Source organism: Siphateles boraxobius, unplaced genomic scaffold, assembly GCF_051911475.1.
Source record: "Siphateles boraxobius isolate OS27281-9 unplaced genomic scaffold, OSU_SipBor_1 13, whole genome shotgun sequence".
In the NCBI taxonomy this organism is placed as follows: Eukaryota; Metazoa; Chordata; class Actinopteri; order Cypriniformes; family Leuciscidae; genus Siphateles; species Siphateles boraxobius.
In genome coordinates this window covers 20,130,007-20,149,936 of record NW_027508733.1, presented here as the reverse complement: position 1 = coordinate 20,149,936, position 19,930 = coordinate 20,130,007, and the positions used below count along the sequence as shown (strand labels likewise).

General features: G+C 43.2%; 1 protein-coding gene across 1 annotated transcript in view; it reads left to right on the top strand.

Annotated features, from left to right (window-relative positions):
- The window catches only part of ncanb (neurocan b), a 148,854-nt gene that overhangs the window by 30,343 nt on the left and 98,581 nt on the right, over positions 1-19,930 (top strand). The window lies entirely within an intron of this gene.

The window sequence follows — 19,930 nt, the reverse complement described above, 5'->3', positions numbered from 1 at the left end:
AGTCAAACAAAGCTCGGGAGCAAAAGACAATGAGTGCGTGCCCCCGCTTCCTGTTTACACCCGCGCTGCGGGGAGGGGCGTGTGACGCTTTTCACGCACGGCAGAGTTCATTGGCTTGTTCTGTAGACACTCGAAGTTGATAGGGCTCCCTGAAGTGATCCCAATTACTTTGTAACGTCAACGTTACGTCGAATGAAGCGACTGAAAGGGAACAGTGACCAGAAAAGGACCTTGTCTATCGAACCCAATAGCTTTGTGGAGAAGCAGACCAAATGTATCCCTTTAAAGCCTGCCATATGAAATAATAATCATAAAAATCAATTTTTTTTTAGTGGAAAAGTTTAACATATAGAACATATAGAAAAATCTAAAAACAAAAGTTTGCGGATGTGTTCTTTGTTGAGTATCATATTTGAAACATCAAGCTTTTATGACTTAAATAGTATAAATTACGAGAATATAAAGCTAATATTTCAAAGAGAAAAAAAAAAACTAAATTTTATTCAGAGGCTTAAAATGAGTATATATATATATATACTGTATGTGCAATTTGGTGCAATTTCTGATATTTATGTGACCAGAAAGTACGATTAATTTCTGATCGTTTTTTAATGTAAATAAATTAGATCTTTATAACAGTATAGCAGAATACTTACATAAATGCATATAAATATTAGGGTTTTTTTCACTCTATATCTTCCAATAATCTGTCTTTGTAAGAATATTTTTAAATGCTTAATTTCATGATCAAAGCTCTGTAGTTTTTATATTGGGGGCAATTAATGCAATGCAATACAATGATGATTGAGAGCTGAGTGGGGGGCTATCACTGTAAAGCTGCTTTGAATTAAAAAAATGTGTATGGTAAAAAGTGCTAGATAAATAAAGGTGACTTGACCATCATATATTCTGCTATAAACAACATAAAATAATTAGAGCACCATTTACTTGCCTCAAAAAAGTCTGGTATTGTTTATTTATTATTTACTATATTATTATTATTTATTGCTACACTTCAATATGTGAATTATTCCATCAGAATAATATTCCATCACTATAAAACAACGGAGCTGCGCACTTGTTGATATTTGTGTTTTGAAAAAGTTTTTGATTGATGTTTTGACTCCTAACCAATTTTCTACATTAAAAATTATCTTTTTATTTGGGCTAGTAAAATTCTTTTCGGGCTACCAAAATCTGAAGAGTGCCTGCCCGAAGGGCTACCAGCGATTTTGAAATTTTGTGAGCCCTGCACAGAAGAAAGAAATCCATACAGGCTTTGAATGACATTAATCATGCCAGAATCATCCATTTTGCCTGAACTATCCCTTTGAATTAATTCTGTTTCATTCTGTATGCTGGGGAATACCCAAGACATGCCATTTATTTTGACAATGTCGCTCATGGCGGTTTGCCATACGTCCTGGAAAATGAGAAAATGAGAAAGCGTTGCTTTGTTGGATGCTCTTATTAGGTTTTACATCAAACTGCTGGAGATAAGTAAATAAAAAGCTGCAAATGGAGCTCACACCGCTGCTCTCTTTTTCGCAACGAGTCGATGCTTCTGAATCAATATGGCACCAGGGGTCCATTACATCTGACTGAGACAAAGGAATATTGGTGTGACCCCTACACTTTTGAGCGATTTCCTTCTAAGGGTATTTTTTCCTCTTGTCTTCTTTCTCACTTCCCGTTTTCATTTGAAAGTCCTCCTTTAACACCGGAGACATCTACAGCTTCATGAAACTCATTAGGAGCTTTAAGTGTGATTATTTTAATGAGCACGGATAAACTTTCTAAGACCGCTCTTTGTGTGTTAATCCTTCTATTTTGACCATCTAGACTTCTTTGTCTTTTGTTCGGATCTCTTGAAAACTTGTCCTTCCCTGTTACCCTTTCTTCCCCCCCAAATCCATCACTTCATTTCTGCTAGATTGTTTGTCGTTCTCCTGCCAGCTCTTTTTCTCCCCGAGCGCATGTCTCTGAGAAGATTGAATCGAAACGCTTGCCTCAGTAGTGCTCGATAAATATATATAATGCATTGTTTTATATTTTGGTATGTCAGCAGCACGGCGTCAAAATAAGATCCGGATAGACTATGTTATTTTCCGCCTGAATCTTCTTGCTTGTTGTATCAAAATTGCAATTCACTTTCTGGTCAGCTTCTTTTTTGATGTCAAATGTTTCGCTGTTCACCCGACGTGTCATAAATTCATGAAGAACATTTCAAATCTGTCGCAACACTGCAGCTATTCAGCATGAAAAGGCATGTGACGTACTGTTGTGTGGCGGACATGTGCGAATGTGATTTTTGGGGTGGTTGGCCTCCGTCCCTCCCCATCTGTCAGTGTGTGTCAGAGGTCAGAGGGGAATTCCTTTGTGTTTTGGTGTGACTTTGATTAGTTTTGTGTGATTTTAGTGGGTGAAAACATGCTGTGGACTTACCATATGCTTCCCAGTTTAATAGTTTGGTTATGACGGAGTCGTGTTTTCATAAAGGGATCTGGAGAAGTGGAGCGGGCTGAATGGATAAAAGCTGTTCTGACACCTGTTCGGAGAGCCTGGCTCATATAAACACTCACACACACCTACATGCTCCATTGTTCCTGCCAGTTTGTGATTCAATGCACCAGCTAGACAAAGCTGGCACTGGCACTCCAGTGGCTCAATCGCAGTTCGCGGCTCCCACATTTGAGGAACTCAAACAATGAGTGTGCATGAAATTATACAATTATACTTGCAGAAGTAGCCACCATTTGCACACACATTCGTGTCCTAACCCCCCCTTTTTTTTCAGTGGAACCCAAAAAGTGGCGCGCTCTTTTCCATATAATGGTTGTGAATGACGACTGAAGAGAACAAGTTGTTCGTGTGACATTAAATAATAGCTTTTCATCAGGAACAGACTGAATATGAGGTGTAATTTGCTGTAATATTTCCCTCCAGTGAGATGTTAAAAGCTGCAACTGGATTGAATCAGTCCATTTTGTCATTACGAATTGTCGTACTGATTAATTGGAAAGATTTGATTCAAAAGAACAATTCATAATGATGACTGATTTCAGTCTTTGCATTGTCACTTTTAAGTTGCTTTTTTCTTATTATTTTAGAGCTTAACAGCCCCCGTCGTCATTCATTTACTATATATTTAAACGTGTGGTAAGATTTTTGCCGCAGAGTTCACCTAAAAACCAGACGTAATGTAAAATATCTTAAAGGGATAGTTCACCCAAAAATGTAAAGTCTGTCATTAATCACTCACCCTCATGTCGTTCAAAACCCGCAAGACTTTCGTTCTTATTCAGAACACCAATTAAGATATTTTTCATGAAATCTGAGACCTTTCTGTCCCTCCGTTGATAGCTACAAGCTTCCGTTTACCAAAACTGATGTGTGAGTTGATGAATGTTAAAATGTGAATGTCTAAATTCCAATCTGTTCATCATCAAAGCGACCCATTCTCTTCAGAAAATTTGGACTTAACTCCCTGATTCATATGGATTCATTTAACGATCTTTTTATGAGCTTTTAAAGCGTCAAAGTGGTAGTAGCTGTCAATGGAGGGACAGAAATCTCTCAGATTTCATCAAAAAGATCTTCGTTTGTGTTCCGAAGATGGATGAAGGTCTTACGGGTTTGGAACGACATGAGTAATTAATGACAGACAAACTATCCCTAGACCAACTATATATTAACTATCCATTAAAACTGTATTATTTTATGGTCATGAATGGTTCACTTAAAATATGAGTGGCACACAAATTAGTGTTTTTTGGGCCGTTTTTCGTCATGTCAAAACTGGAGTTTTTTTATTTTTATAAAATAGCACAAATATGATATTTTCTAGCATTGTTGTTTTTTTTAAATCAGTGATTTGTACATGTAAACACAACCATTGAGAGGAAAAAATTCAGATTTTCTGCCTGTATCTCTTTTTTTCTCATGACAAGCTTTAAAACGCCGTTCACACCAAGGAAAATAAGTATAACTATAAAGTTTTAAAAATTGTTCTAACGCTAAGAGAATAGTGCAGTCTACAGCTATAATATTAATGACACAGAGGAACGATATCGTTGGAATCACTAAAGAAAGTTTTTTTCCCAGCTGATGAAAGATAAAATTGGTATTGACATTGGCAGCCAATCAGAATCCACCCTGCTTTATAGAGCTGGAGCATTTAAAGTGGCAGATGATATAACTGCAAAGCGTGCTTATAATACACAGAATGATATCATGCATTGTTGTGGACCCTGATATTGTTATCTTTGTACAGCCACTGTTCCAAATTACAGACTAAATTACACAAGGATATAAAATAAAATAAAAATAATAAAACAAAACAATGGATGATATTTATACCTCATTCGATGGAAAAGTTTATATGTATCAATAAAAAGTTCCTTGCCTTTAAATCACACTATTTAATTTGAGTTCATAAAGACAATGTTTGCCTAACCGATCCAACAAATAAAATTAGTGTGAAAACATTAGCAATACATTTTTTGCCTGCAAAACTATTCAGAAACGGTCAAGTCTGTATTTTTCTTCTGCCAAAAACTATAACTACCATAACTGAAGATATAAAAATGGTGGCTTCAGTTATGGGAAAGATCATAAAAGGATCCAAAAACCTGAGTTGTATCAATAGGAAGATGCTGCCAGGCATATGTCATAATCTTTGCCTGATGTTTGCTGCAATGGCGTTTTGTCAATTTCTGTCTCGCATCTGCTGAATTTGGCGACATAACACGAGTTTCCTCTTGTACAAAGGGTTTTTTTTCCAGATTTTTCATGTGCGCTGGGGAAAGCGTTGCTCTGAGTTCAAAGCCACAGTTTTTATGCGCGCATCCTAGATGTGATTCAAAGCCGACAGTCTGGGAACTTTGATTAACTGAGACACCTTTACAGTTCCCAGTCAGAAGCAGGCAGAGCTGGGTCATTTATATCTGCTGTTTGTTGTGGGTCGTTTCCTCCCACAGCAGTTCTGGACCGAATTTTGGTTCAATGTGGAGACATTTTAATGATCGCTTATGTACATGATGCGGAAAGTACACACATTTCATTTGTACAGACTGCTCAACATCAACATGTCTTACAGTGCTTTCTAGTCACTTTTTATTCCACAGGGAAGGACCTTGATGCACAGAAGAGCAAGTTAAATATTTCCCATTGTCGGCTGTCGAAAGTGTCGGCGTGCCTGAAAGCGCAAATTAAAAGCAGGAAATGTTTGAAATTGCCAGTGCCGAGCCCCCGCAATGTAAGCTTCCTGTCACCTCATTTTTCAAAGCTCCAGCTTCTGCTCCGAGACGTTGAGATGGAGAAACTCATTTTATTTGGTTCTTTTTTGGGACAAGTCCGTTCCCTCGACCAGTCAAGCACTTATTGCCAAGCTCAATTAGTTACTGGATTGGCCATTTGAATGAAGGGAAAGGTGTAGTCATGCCACATTTTGTCCTGGATGCCTTGTCTAAGATCTATAAAAAGTTAATTACTCAATAGTGCTTGTTAACTGAAATCAATAGTTTAATTTCACTTGGGTTTGGATGATTAAGTCTTGGCTTAGGAGTTTGTACGCCAGATGTGATGAGCTTTTGGTGCTCATTTGGAAAATGTAGGTTTGAATCCATGCCTCACACTATCTGCAATGTAAAACACATGGCAGGGACACTTTATTGCAAAATTTACAGTAAAAAAACGTATATTTCATTAACTGAAATAATAGCCCCTTTCACACACACCAGTCTTTACTGGTAAATTACCGGTAACAAATCATGTGTGAACAGGACCTTTTTAAATATACTGGTAAATACAGTAGGTTCCGGCAATTTGACAGCAAGCGATGTTGTAACATTACCAGTAAATTATCGGTATATGTGCTGTGTGAAAGTGGAATGAAGATTACCAGCATTTTGCACGTACGAGGTCAGAACGCGCTGACGTTAGAAGTGATTTGGGCCAATCAGAAGCCGTTGAAAGAGCAACGGCTCTGGACCATTCATAAAATTGTGATGCAGATGATGCGTTTACTTATCACTTTTTACAGATGTCTGCAAATTGGAGTGATACCAAAACTACTACGAAACTACCGAAAGTGCTTCTCCTCGTCCAGGCCTATGAAGACATTTTTCAACAACAGTTAGCTATATACTGTAACGTATGATAAAATAACTAGCCTTCTTTAGGAACAAGGCGTAAACTTCCGGTTAATGACATCATCATAGAGTTTATTTTGGAACTGATGTGTGAATGGTCTGCTACCGGTAAAAAGCCTGAACGCTGTTGCTTGTGTGAAAAGCACATTTTTGAATTTACTATTAAATTTGTTTTGCCAATTTTTATAATTTACCGTGTGTGAAAGGAGCTAATGATATACCAAATTATTCCGACTTAAAGCAATAAACCCTTATATACATAACTGATATGAAAGAACTCAGGAGAAACTGTTATTTCGATGGAAAAAAAAACGTAAGCTGTCACACAGAGATGAATGTCAGTTTATGTTTTTTCACTGCATGACTGCATCACTTCCGAAAACTGGACTTTTATTAGTATTTTGCTGTAAAAATGCATGAAATTCCCATTAGATCTATTACAGTTTTTTAAATAAATACCAAAGCCAAAGTGTACTATAACACAGAACGGCATACTATTTCTAGTAGATTTTCAACGTTTGCACTAATTCTAATCTTGCATATTAGTATGCATATAATTACAGTTTGCATACACATTTAAATCCAAAATAGAATGCTAGATTAAAACATGGTATTCCACAGGTATTTGGTATTACCATGCATGCTTTTTCCCTCAGTTTAAATACTATCTGTACTTTTACGGAATTACGATGCAGTCCTGCATAGTTGTACACCATTGGCATACTATTTTCAACACTATGATTTGGAGTGCAATAATTCTAATCTCGCATATTATTACAGACATAAATAAAGATGCAAATTGAGACTATAAGAAATGAATTGCACCTTCTGTTTATACATCAGTCAGATATATTTTCTGTCAAAATCTCCTGATCTGGATGGTGAGAAAAAACATCCAAACCTTTTATTTTATTTTTTTACTCAGCAGGGTTAGAGACTAGTCTGTAAAAATCATAAGGACGAAAAGGAAAAAAGGTGAATGGAACGGACATATTGACGCTCTCGCAGCGGAAACAAACTCCTTTTCCCTCATTGGCACGTTGGCAGCATCCTGCTATATTAGTAGCAATCAGTGGCCATTGAGATCATGGAACGGGATGTGTGAAAACCACTTCGGTTTGTGTTTGTGGGTGACAGCATACTTGCACTAGCGCAGTGCTAATGTGTTGCCCGCCTCTATGTCTGTCTGCTGCTTAATTGCATCTTTTCATGTCAGTGAAAGAGGACATACACAAACACACACACACACACACACACACACACGTAAACATACGCGACAGGCTGCCAGACGAATGCAACACGCACCTGCGTGTTCACATGCTTGAAAAGTCCAGTAATGAGGTGAGATACATGCTGTTCTCTTTCATCATCTCGTGTTCGAGATCCACCTATGGGAAGGGCATCCGTACCTGACCTCTGCAGAAGCATCCAATTGCACCAAGTCTGGCTAGACAGACAGAAGCGCGCAGCCAATGCCAGGTGAGGCCACACCCCCTCACCTAAGGGCATATAACATCTGGGCGCGCTGCTATTCCTCAGTTGACATTCGCTTCTCGCGATCTCTGCATCTCACAGCTCGGTTGGATTTTTACACTGCTCACCTCGTGTCTTCAGGAGGACATATCGACCAGATCAGCCTCCGCCGGACGTGACAGTTGTTTATTTTTCAACTACTGCTGCTTTGCATTCGGAGCCGCCCACGCTCTCGCTATTTTCACCGTTTCTCCTCACGGCTGCCCGCCACGGATTTCTCCGTTTTCTTCGCTGGTATGTCACTGTCTAAGCCTGCAGCCTCTCCAGGGGATAGCATGTCACGGGCCTGCCCGGCCGCGTGTGGTGCCCTCATCGCAGCTAAGGATCTTCATCAGCTTTGCGTGGTCTGTTTGGGTCTTAAGCACGCTCGGGAAGCCCTTGAAAACCCGGAGAATTGCAGTTTCTGCCTCTTGCTGCCTAGGAAGCTGCTAAAACGCCGTCTTAAGGTGGCAGTGACACAGTGCACCGGGCTCAGCCCTTCTGACTCGGACGGGGGACACGGTGATGACGACGCGCTACCGGGGGCCTCCCGGGGCGCAACGTCTCTCGTCTGGGCTGACCAGCCCAATCCCGCCTTCCCCGAGGAGGACATCTTCGGGGACAACCTCACTCTCGTCCACGACCTGCCCGGTTCTGGCGAAGAGGAGGATGCGGCCATTCTTGGGGTTTCAGAGGACGAGGAGGCCATCCCGCCCTCTGGTGTTCCCCAGGCTACGGCCCACGCGGTTCTGCCTCAAGCCATCCTCCTGGAAGTGTGTGAGCGAGCGGCCGCTCGTCTCAACATCGAATGGCCGGCACCGCAGAGCGCCACCGACCAGGAGAGGGATATTTATGATGGGAAAGTGCTGGGACCCCCTCCCGGCCCGAGGAAACAACTCTTCCCCATCCTCCCGGCGTGCGCGAAGCACATGAGAAATTATTGGAGCGACCCGCTCGACTTCAAACACGGTCTCACGGGACTCGAGGTTAAGGACATGGCGGCGCACGGTATGGGCGAACCTCCCACCGTCGAACCTTCCATCGCCAGGCACCTTAACCCCGCTCAGGGCGGGCTGCTCGCTCCCCCCAAGCCGGTCTTGCCCAACAAGATGGACCGTTTTGCTGCCTCCGTTCACCAGGCAGCTTATAAGTCCTCGGCCGTGGCTGTCAGGGCCCTTAACGTTTCTTCGCTCCTCTCCGCCTACCAGGCGGAGATCCTTGAAGAGTTAGGGCAACAATTGGAAAAGGGAAATCCTTCTGAAACCCTGTGGAAGGAGATCCTAACGGTGAACGACCTCGTCCTCCGTAACGCTCGGCAGGCCGTCCAAGCTTGCGGGCGCTCCATGGCGCTTTCCGTGGTCGGAGAGCGCGCGCTCTGGCTGAACCTGTCGGGACTCCCTGACAGTGAGAAACGGCGCATCGCGGGCGCGCCGGTGGAGCCCGGCCGGGCTCTCTTCGGCCCCGCCGTCGCACTGATGCAACAACGGTGTGACGATAAGAAAAAGGAGGATGAGGCCTTCAAACTTTGCCTTCCTAGGAAGTCAGTCCCACGCCAGGCGCCCCCTGTGCGTTTGCCTAACCCACCGGCCACGGGACGACAGTTTCATCAGGGCAGAGAAAAGCCCCGCAACAAACCACCCCCTCGGCAACATAACCCAGCACCTACACACAAGCACTGGGGTAAGCCCGCTCCCGCCGCGGCCGCGGCCGGGAGACCTGCGAATTCCAACCCCACCGACTCGAAACGCAAGCGGCCTGCCTGATGTTCAGCCGATGGGGGCTTCGAGTCCATGTTCACGGGCCGCAAGCCCTTCGGACTCCCCTCCTCTTCTAGGACCCCCGTCCAAAAAACCCAGGGGGTCCCGCGGATGGGTCAGCTCTCCGTGTGTAAACGAGACTGCCCAGCTCGTGTGTTCGAGAGATGTGTGTTTTCCCCCCACGTTCAGGGGGCCCTTTGTAAGGGAAAGTTTAAGCTCAGTGACACCACACTGCCCACACTCTGTTCCCCTCACTCTCTCAATAAAGGCTTCGGCCCCAGTGTTTGCCCAACACAAAACACACAAAACACAAAAAAATACGAATCAAATGAATTCGTTTCGGCGGGAAAACCTCTCTCCGCAGAGAGAATTCATCTCACTGCAGAGAGAGGAAATCCCTCCGAACCCCTGCATGTCGCCTCTAGTGTACCCACTAGATGGCGCCATTGCATCACAAATAAACCTGTCGGTCTCACACAGCTCCGCTCTGGCCCGAGCGGGAGCTCTCGCGAGTCACGAAGCGGCTTGGCGAACCGTTTCAGCTCCCGAGTGGGTGATGCGTACAGTAATGCAGGGTTACAGATTGCAATTCGCAGTAAAACCCCCGCATTTCAACGGCATTCTCTTTTCTCACACGGAAGAGAACGCCTCTCACATTCTGAAAGAGGAAATTTCATCTCTCTTAAACAAGGGAGCGATTCAGGTGGTACCTCCCAATCTGATGAACCAGGGTTTTTATTCCCGTTATTTTCTGGTCCCGAAAAAAGGCGGCTCTCTCCGCCCTATCTTGGACCTTCGAGTGTTGAACAAACATTTGAGGAAATACAATTTCAGAATGCTGACACAAGGCGCACTCGCCCGTGCCATAAAACAGAACGACTGGTTCACATCAGTCGATCTGAAAGATGCTTTCTTTCACATAAGCATCTATCCTCCGCACAGGAAGTTTCTTCGTTTCGCCTACCAGGGCATATGTTACGAATTCACAGTTCTTCCGTTTGGACTCAGTTTGAGTCCCCGGTCTTTCTGTCGGTGCGCGGAGGCGGGCTTAGCACCTCTGAGAATATCAGGTCTGAGAATCCTGACTTATATAGACGATTGGCTCATCATAGCCGAATCAAAGGAGAAGGTGTTGCAGGACACCGACCGTGTGCTCGCGCACATCACATCGCTCGGGTTTCAAGTGAATGTGAGCAAGAGCAATTTCACGCCCAGTCAGAATGTCATTTTCTTGGGCTTGGAGTTGAATTCGGTCTCCATGCGAGCGCGCCTCTCTCAAGAGCGCGTTCGCTCTCTGATGAACTGTCTGACGCAGTTCAGAGAAGGGGCGAAAGTGCAATATCGCACATGTCTCAGGCTACAGGGTCTCATGGCTTCATCCACCCAAGTTGTGCCATTGGGACTTCTGAGGATGAGGGCGTTCATGAAATGGGTCTTGTCACTACATTTCAGCCCGATTCGCGACCTTTGCCGCTCGGTAACAGTGACACGCGCCTGCTCGGCGACCTTGCGCCACTGGGAGAGCGAGAACTTTTACGCACGGGGAACCCCTCTGGGGGCGGTTACGATGCGGAAAGTTGTGACGACAGATGCGTCCTTGACAGGCTGGGGTGCCACCCAGGAGGGCAGAACGGTGAACGGTCTGTGGCCAAACAGACTACGTTCAGCGCACATAAACTATTTAGAGCTTTTAACCATTTGGAAAGCTCTGAATCATTTTCTGCCTCGCCTGCAGGGACATCACGTTCTAGTACGGTGCGACAATACCACGGCTGTGGCTTATATCAACCGTCAGGGCGGCATGCGCTCGTCGAAACTCCACGCTCTAGCTTACAAGCTTTTGGTGTGGAGCAGACGGGTTTTCCTGTCGTTACGCGCAACTCACGTTCCGGGCATTCTGAACAGAGGTGCGGATCTGCTATCAAGGGGAAACCCAATCTACGGAGATTGGCGTCTTCACCCTCAGATAGTGGAAATGCTATGGATGAGATTCGGACGGGCGAGCGTAGATCTATTCGCCTCGCGCGAAAACTACCATTGTCCTATGTTCTTCTCTCTAAGGGACATGGACGCGCCCCTCGGGGTAGACGCACTGGCCCACCCATGGCCCAGAGTGCTCCTGTATGCTTTTCCTCCCCTGTGCCTGATAATTCCCTCATTGGCCAGGGTGAGAGAGCAGGGCCTGTCTCTCATTCTGATAGCACCCAGGTGGCCCAAGGCACCATGGCTGGCGGAGATAATTCCTCTGTTATACGCCGAGCCGTGGCGCCTTCCCGTTCGCACGGATCTATTGTCCCAAGCCAACGGGGAGATTTACCACCCCCACCCGGACAGGGTGGCTCTCTGGGCCTGGCCCGTGAGAGGACGAACCTGAACGCACTTGGGCTTTCGCCGCGTGTGGTCGCCACTATTCAGAATGCCAGGGCCGTCTCTACACGGTCCTTATATGGCTGTAAGTGGCACGTGTTCGAAGGGTGGTGCGATGGGCGCGGTCTCACATCTTATCAGTGCTCAGTTCCTGATATTTTGTGTTTCCTTCAGGACCTCATGGAAAAAGGGAGGTCTTTTTCCACCATTAAGGTCTATTTGGCTGCGATTTCAGCCTGTCATGTGGGTTTTGAGGGCTCTACTGTCGGGCAGCACCCTCTAATCCGCAGATTCATGAAGGGTGCACGCCGCTCGTTGCCAGTCATCAGGAGAACTGTTCCGGAATGGGACCTCTCCATGGTGCTGGAAGCACTGTCTCAACATCCTTTTGAGCCCCTGGGGAGTATTTCCCTTAAGCTGCTGTCCTTCAAGACAGCTTTGCTCTTGGCCTTGGCATCTGCCAAACGTGTCAGTGAGCTACATGCACTCTCGGTTCACCCCTCGTGCACTAAGTTCTCCCTCAGTGGAGATAAGGTTTCCCTTAAGCCTAACCCGGCCTTCATGCCGAAGTGCTTCCCTGCGTTCACTTCGGAGGTGTTGGAGCTGTCCGCTTTTCACCCTCCACCTTTTACCTCTCTGGAGGATCAGAGGCTGAATGCTCTGTGTCCAGTCCGTGCTTTACAGGCTTATATGACCAGGACCAGCGCTTTCCGGAAGAGCGACCAGCTCTTTGTTTCATGGGCCCCTCCGCACAGAGGGAGTCCCATATCGAAGCAACGCCTCTCACATTGGGTTGTGGGCGCTATAACTATGGCTTATGAAGCAAAGGGAGTGCAGCCCCCAAGGGGCATCAGAGCTCATTCCACAAGGGGCTTAGCCGCCTCTTGGGCTTTGTTTAGGGGAGTGTCACTGCAGGACATCTGCTCCGCTGCCAGTTGGGCTTCTCCTCATACCTTTGTGCGTTACTACCGGCTGGATGTCACCAGAACCTCGGTAGCACATTCGGTTTTAGGGGTTGGGTCTTCTTAGCTCTTCCCTGTACCCTGTTGAAACCAATAAGAGTGAATGGCCCGGCTGGTCATGTTCATTCTTGCCACCAAACATTTACTTCCCGTTATGGGTTTAGTTTATGTGCCTTGGTGGGTTGGGGGTACTTTCATGTATGTGTCTCATGCATGCTTCATGTCCTGCGTGTCCACAGCAGTCGGTGTGGCGTCACCTTTGCAGGTTCATGATTAATGGACGTGTCAGGCACCGCCTCCCCGGGGTGACCGTCTTTCTCTGGCTTTCAGAACCTCACTGTGAGTGTATTGGGCAATCGGGGAGCTGTCCATGTCTCTCCCATAGGTGGATCTCGAACACGAGATGATGAAAGAGAACAATAGGTTACTATCGTAACCCCGGTTCTCTGAAACATCGAGTGGAGAGATCCACCAGCTTTGCCCCGCTTGCTGCACGAGAAGCGAATATACTTACTGAGGAATAGCAGCGCGCCCAGATGTTATATGCCCTTAGGTGAGGGGGTGTGGCCTCACCTGGCATTGGCTGCGCGCTTCTGTCTGTCTAGCCAGACTTGGTGCAATTGGATGCTTCTGCAGAGGTCAGGTACGGATGCCCTTCCCATAGGTGGATCTCTCCACTCGATGTTTCAGAGAACCGGGGTTACGATAGTAACCTATTGTTATATTTCAGACCACTTGAATCAAATTTTTGACTAAGACGCCAATTATGAGAGCAAACATCTTAAATATTCATCCATTGTGCTGGTCAGGGAGTGGAATATCCCCAGTGTTGTGCGTCTTACCATATGGTGTGCTTGAGTGACTTGTCTAAATGCATATGCAGGAGTTTTACTGCACAGTCTCAGTGTCCCAGATGGCAGCGTAGACTCCGCATCAGTATCCAACTTCTTCATGGCACTCTATACAGTATGTTCCAGATGCCAGGCTGGTTCATATTGCAATTTGTTCTTTTGAATATGTAAATTAGAGTTGCTGCACTTTTTAACCTTGGTAAAGAGATGCACAATTACACAAAAAATTTTAGAGCCGGATTCCGTTTCTATCATTCCTTCTTTCTCTCTATCTATTGTTTCTCTTTGTATTGTTTCTGTCTATCATTTGTATTGTTTGTATTGTTCGTTGTATTGTTCGTTCTTCCTGTCATTTATTCTATCCATTTGATGTTCAATCCATCCATCCATCCATCCATCCATCAGACTTGCATTATTTCTGTTGTTCGTTTTTTTTAATCTGACTTACATTCTGTTGTATGTTCTGTCTATCTGACATTCTATCTAAAGTTTATTCTATCCTAACATTCTATCTATCAATCTCTCAAGCGTTTTATCTATCTATCTATTGTTTGTCTGTTTGTTCGGTCTATTGTTTATCGGTTATTCTTGTTTGTTCTGTTGTTCTATCTTCCTATAATTTTAGCATCTAACAATCAATCAATCATTTGTTTGTTCATTCATTTGTTTGTTCGCTCTGTCGTTCTCTCATTCTTACGTTCTAATTATTGTTTTGTCTATCTATTTTTCTATCTTTCATTCTATGTATTATTCTATCAATCTATGCATTGTTGATTCTTTGTCTATCATTCATGCTATGAATTGTTTGTATTGTTCATTCTTTCTGTCATTAATTCTATCCATTTGATGTTCCATCATTCCATCCATCCGGCTTACATTCTGTCGTTTGTTTTATGAATGTTGTTCCTACTGTTGTTTGTTTTATGACTGTCGTTCTTCCTGTAATTCTTTTTATCTGACTTACATTATGTTGTTCATTCTGTCTAGGCTATCTGACATTCTATCTATAGTTTGTTTTATCGTTCGTTCTAGCATTCTATGTCCCTGTTTTCTCCTGGAAGATGCGTTTTGGTTGATCGGATCACAAGTGGACGACGCTAAATACAGATGTAAATGGGGTCTAAAACATTTTGAGCTTGTGCATATCCGACCACTTCCAGAGGTTGTCGAAAACGCATTTGACTGGATTGCTTTCATAGTGTAAACGCTCATGCAGTCGAATGTGCTGCAAAAGACCTCCTACTCTCCACCTACTGACCTAATGCGTGATTCGTGAACATTATGGGAAGCACGCTAGCCGGACGGGATTTCTAACTTTGTCGGCGGGAGACCCAAATTTGGTTTAAAGACTAAAAAAGTACCAAGCACAATGTTCTCTCACCATTCCTGATTTCTAGCACAGTCACCGCATTCGGTTATCAGAGCAGAAATGAAAACTGCTGCTCTCCGTATGTTAATTCGTTGTCTCCGGGCGCGTTCATATGTAAATTGCGCGAGCTTATTTTGTGCATTAAATCGAAAGATATGAAAAAGCTCATAAATTTACCCGCTCATTATCCCTCCCCTCAAAGAAATCAGGAGAGAAGTGGTCAACAGTGAACAAAAGACTTATTAAAACACCAGGTGTAAACGAAAATGTGTCTCCCCCTTCTACTTGTGATCCGATCAATCAAAACGCATCTTAATACCAGGTTTAGCAGGGCTTTTCATTCTATCTATCTAATGTTTGTCTGCTTGTTCTGTCTATTGTATATCTTTCGTTCTTGTTTGTTCTATCTTCCTATAATTTTATCACCGAACAATCAATCATTTGTTTGTTCGGTCTGTCGTTCTGTTATTGTTTTGTTTATCTATTATTCTATCTGTCTTTCTATCTATTATTCTATAAATCTATTGTTCATTTTATTTGCTCTGAATATCGTTCTATTGGTCTATCATTCTATCTATCTGACCAATATCTATCTAGCTATCTAACTGGTCAGGATAGATGGTCAGGTGGACTAGCAACTGGTGGACCTGGTTTTTACATGGTAAATCATCTTGGTTATGTTGGTTAGAGCTGGAAAACCAGCACAAACCCATCTACCCAGTTCCAAATTGCAGCTTGACCCCATTAAGCTGGTAAGACCTAGTTTTTACAGGAAGCTACTGACACTGAGGTTTCAGAACCTTCAACCTGTCTGCAATGTCATGGAAATGAATGGTGGCCTTTGTTTTGTTTTGATTTGTTCTCTTTTCTTTTCAACCTTCTGGACCAGGTCACTCCCCAGAATGATTGACACTTCCTGTCTGAGTTGATACAGGTGTCGTTGCTAATGGCGACAGGCTGACCCACCATCTGTATCAACCATACAATAGACAGAATGCACAGTTTCAGTGCTGATATTGTGGTGCACATTCTTTTTTTCTTTTCCTTTTCTTTTGCTCTTTTTCTATTGCACACAAACACAGAAATGAATGTCTGTGATTCATTTATTTGTTTGTTTGGTGCCCCTCAAGGCACAATGTGTTTGTCTTGCATCACAAATAGAGATCTGGGGGTTTAGACGTGAGCTTTTAACCCACTCGTGAATTGTCTTGGAGAAACGCCACGATTTGTAGAGACAAAGCGAAAAGATACAATAAACGTTTCAGGGAAGCTGATAAAAGACCCGCTTTGCAAATATACCATGTAAAAGACATTTACAGAAAACTCTGTTATGTCTTGCCATGGGAAAAAGGATGCTCATATCCCCTGTGTTTGTATTGAAGTGTGGTGTGTATGTGTGCGTTTCGATGGAGCAACACTTCAGCTTGATTCATGACTGTGTCCAATAACTCACAGTGGCAAGGCTGCCAATGACGGATGCATTAAGATGTTTTGTAACTGTTCTCCTTGAGTTTCTCCCCACAGGGAAAAAAAAATCAAAGGACATTCTCTTTCGTTTCTCCTATGAGTTTTTGTATAGATTTATTCTATATATAATAGTATATTAATTTTTTATGAATTCTAAGTTGTGAGAAAATGTTAGGCTGCTGCCACTTGAATGCACGGATCTAATATACTGATACTGTGCACATGCGTTTACTTTCTCAGCTGTATGTTCACTTAAGACATAACCAACTATGTTTACTAGGATTCTCGCTGTTTTTTGACATATGTATGTGTGAATTTGTCCTCTCAAGTGCAAGAAGATGTGGAAGAGAGCTCAGTTTTAATATTTGTGTGCTGTCTGAGACACGGCTTTCTAAGAGTAACGAATGAGCTCCCTTTTGCGTCTTGTTGTGCTTGAATATTTAAATTGTCAAGGCTTAAACTTTCGTGATGATGCAGCGCTGGGTCGTCAACTGTACTGAGCGTCATTCACATTTGTTCACATTCATGCATTGCTAAAATGGATAAAAATGTTACTGGCCAACTGTCGAGTGACACCGTTTTATATACTCGACAATGCAGATTTTTACTCACATTTGTCATTTGCCGAGTGTTAACTTTAGGCCCCTCGATATATATTTACACTCCAAGTTCTGTCATGAAACTCTAGATGTGGCAGGCTGATGTGTCCATAACGGAAGCTGATGATACTTATATCGTTAACTACATGGCACAAGCTGATTGGTTCATGCCACATCTGCAGCCAATGAGTTCCTCTGATCCCTCCACCTTCCCCAGCTCCACCTGTATAGAGCTACAAGTAATTCTATATATGATATTTGTACTGAAGCTAAAGTTCCCAAAACCCTTAATATTCTGGTCAATAGTTAAGGTTGGGTCCCACCTTCAATGTAACACTATGGATTTTTTTTTTTTTACTTGTTTAATGTCCACCAGTTGGAAATATAGTTTTTTTTTTTTAAATGGCACCTCTCCTCATGTGAACAAACCTCTAACCCCAAATTTAAACTGAAGTGATGCTTGCTTTAGCCCTAACAAGAGTACAAGACTGACTCGGGATGAGTTGATGGAGGCCGCAGGCTGTGGGAGTCTACAGAGGTCTGGCATTATGTTTAGCCAGGATCAGAGAGCCCAGGCTGGGCAAGACAACAGCAGGATTACAGCATGCCAGCACACAATTGCCTTCCCACTGTGAAGAGGAAGTGGGCAGCATCTAAACCGTGCTATTTCTTGAAAAACCTTTGAGAAAGAAAATCTTTTACGATACAAACAGATTCATGGACTGAGCTGTAAGGGATTCTGTGTTTTTAGGCATTTATACACCAAACCTTCAACCAGATCCTTTGTCTAAAAGCATATTGGCTTCCTTTCATTTGAGTATCAGTTTCTTTTAGTATGTGTGTGGGTTTGTCTTAGTTTTTGCTTGTGAATGCTCGCCTACCTCCATGTAGGAGGTTCTTGTTGGTTTGTCATCTGTCACCTGGCTGTGACAGCCAGCAAAAACTGCACAGGTCCAACCTGCAGATACAATTACGAGATAGACTCAAATGATCCCGGCAGAGATGTATGTTAACGGTGGTCACACAGTCAGGAACAGAAAATAGACCTTCAACGTGTTGGAAATGAACAAAGAGGTATGAGAAGAAAGATGCTAGAAGCTTTGATTGAATTGACAGACTGTCCATTTAACCCATTAGATGAGATCAAATTAATTTCGAGCAATTAATCGACTGTGCGGTCGCAAATGAACCGATTGTCTCATTCATTTTGATGCACTGGTAAGCGCACCTCTCTCTTTGTCCTTGCGCTCGTCTTTGAATCAGAGCAGTTGAGCGTCCCGCTGTAATGTACACTGGTTATCCCTGTCCAATCTCTCAGACAGTGGCTTGTATTTCGCCCTTGGCTACAGCGAGTCAAATCTGCAGAATCTATTATTTACTGGCGGCTCTTTGTCTCTCTCACACTTGGTTTGTCCTGAAGACTTTCTGCCTGTAATAATGTAGATTGGGGATGTCGGGCATTTAATCTACTTGGTGGCCCTAAATAATGAAAACCTAGTTGAGTGATTTTGTAAATATTAGGGGTGTAATGATATTCAAACCGAACCGAAAAACAGCGATACAGAACCCACAATTCGTATCGCGGTTCTCTCATGGCGTACCGGACACGCCCCGCCCCCTGCTACCCCGCCCATGTCTCATTGGACCTCATGTCTTATGTGTACACAACGAATTCAGTTTTGTAGCCTAACCACCATTAACACCATATAATAGCAAGCTCCGTGTTTTGTTACTTTCGATAATAAGCAAGGTGTAATCTTTCAAATGATGTCTATTTGATCACGAAATTCAAACATTAATGCCGTTTTGGGGCTCTTTGATGTGGCGTGAGTCGTGACAGATCTCTGTAGCCTACTAGCTCCTCATTTCAAGCGGCAGCGCGGAGCGCGAGTAAACACGATCATCTCTTCCTCAGTTACAGAATAAACATGAATGGACACCTGAAGGTATGTTGAAAGATACAGTATACTTATTGAAAGGCATCATAACTCGTGTAATTGCTCAATCAGTGTTTCAGCAGCGGAAAGACGTCAATAAAACAGCTTTGTCACATAGCATTATATTTACCTCAGCAGGCTAGTCATAATTACAGTGTCCAAAGCTTGTTGGTTCCTAGAGAAATTAACTTTTGCACTAAATAAATGCACTATATTAGCCTATATATTAGGCTAAATTTTACTTAACCTGTTAATGATATCTTAATTATTTAATGTATGTTTAAAATATCTTTAATGACAACTTTGTAAATTATTATATTTCAATAACGAATTATAGTAAAAACATAAGTTATGTAAAATGCAAAAACTGCCTTATGTTCAGTTTACATGTTTTCATACAATGTGTTGGGTGTTGATTATTATATCTAAAAAATAAATAGCATCTGAATTTAGGCTAAAAGTCTAGGCTCTTTTGTTAACCTTGTTATAGTTATATTGTTATAAAATGTTATAGTAATGTGCTGGCTCCATATAGTTTACAGCATTAGCAGATCTTTTTTTAAAATCCTTGCAAAACGTTTAATTGTAAGTAAATTAATTTAAAGACAAAGACAATTTTTTCGTTAAACCACTGTTTTAAAAAAGCAATTTTAGCTTTCTAAACCCCACCCCACCGAACCGAACCGAACCGAGACGTCAAAACCGTGGGAAGAACCGAACCGTCAGTTTTGTGGATCGTTACACCCCTAGTAAATATGGGAACTCAGGTAGCCGGTGCGATCTGTCTGTTTATCCATATGTGTATCTATCTGTCATTCAATTAATTTCTGTATCGTTTTGTCTGTCTTTCTGTCTATCTATCTGTCAGTTGTTCTGGGACAGTATCTGTCGTTCTGTCTGTCGTTCTATCTAATTACATGTTGTTATTCTGTCTCTCTGTATACTCTATCCATCTAT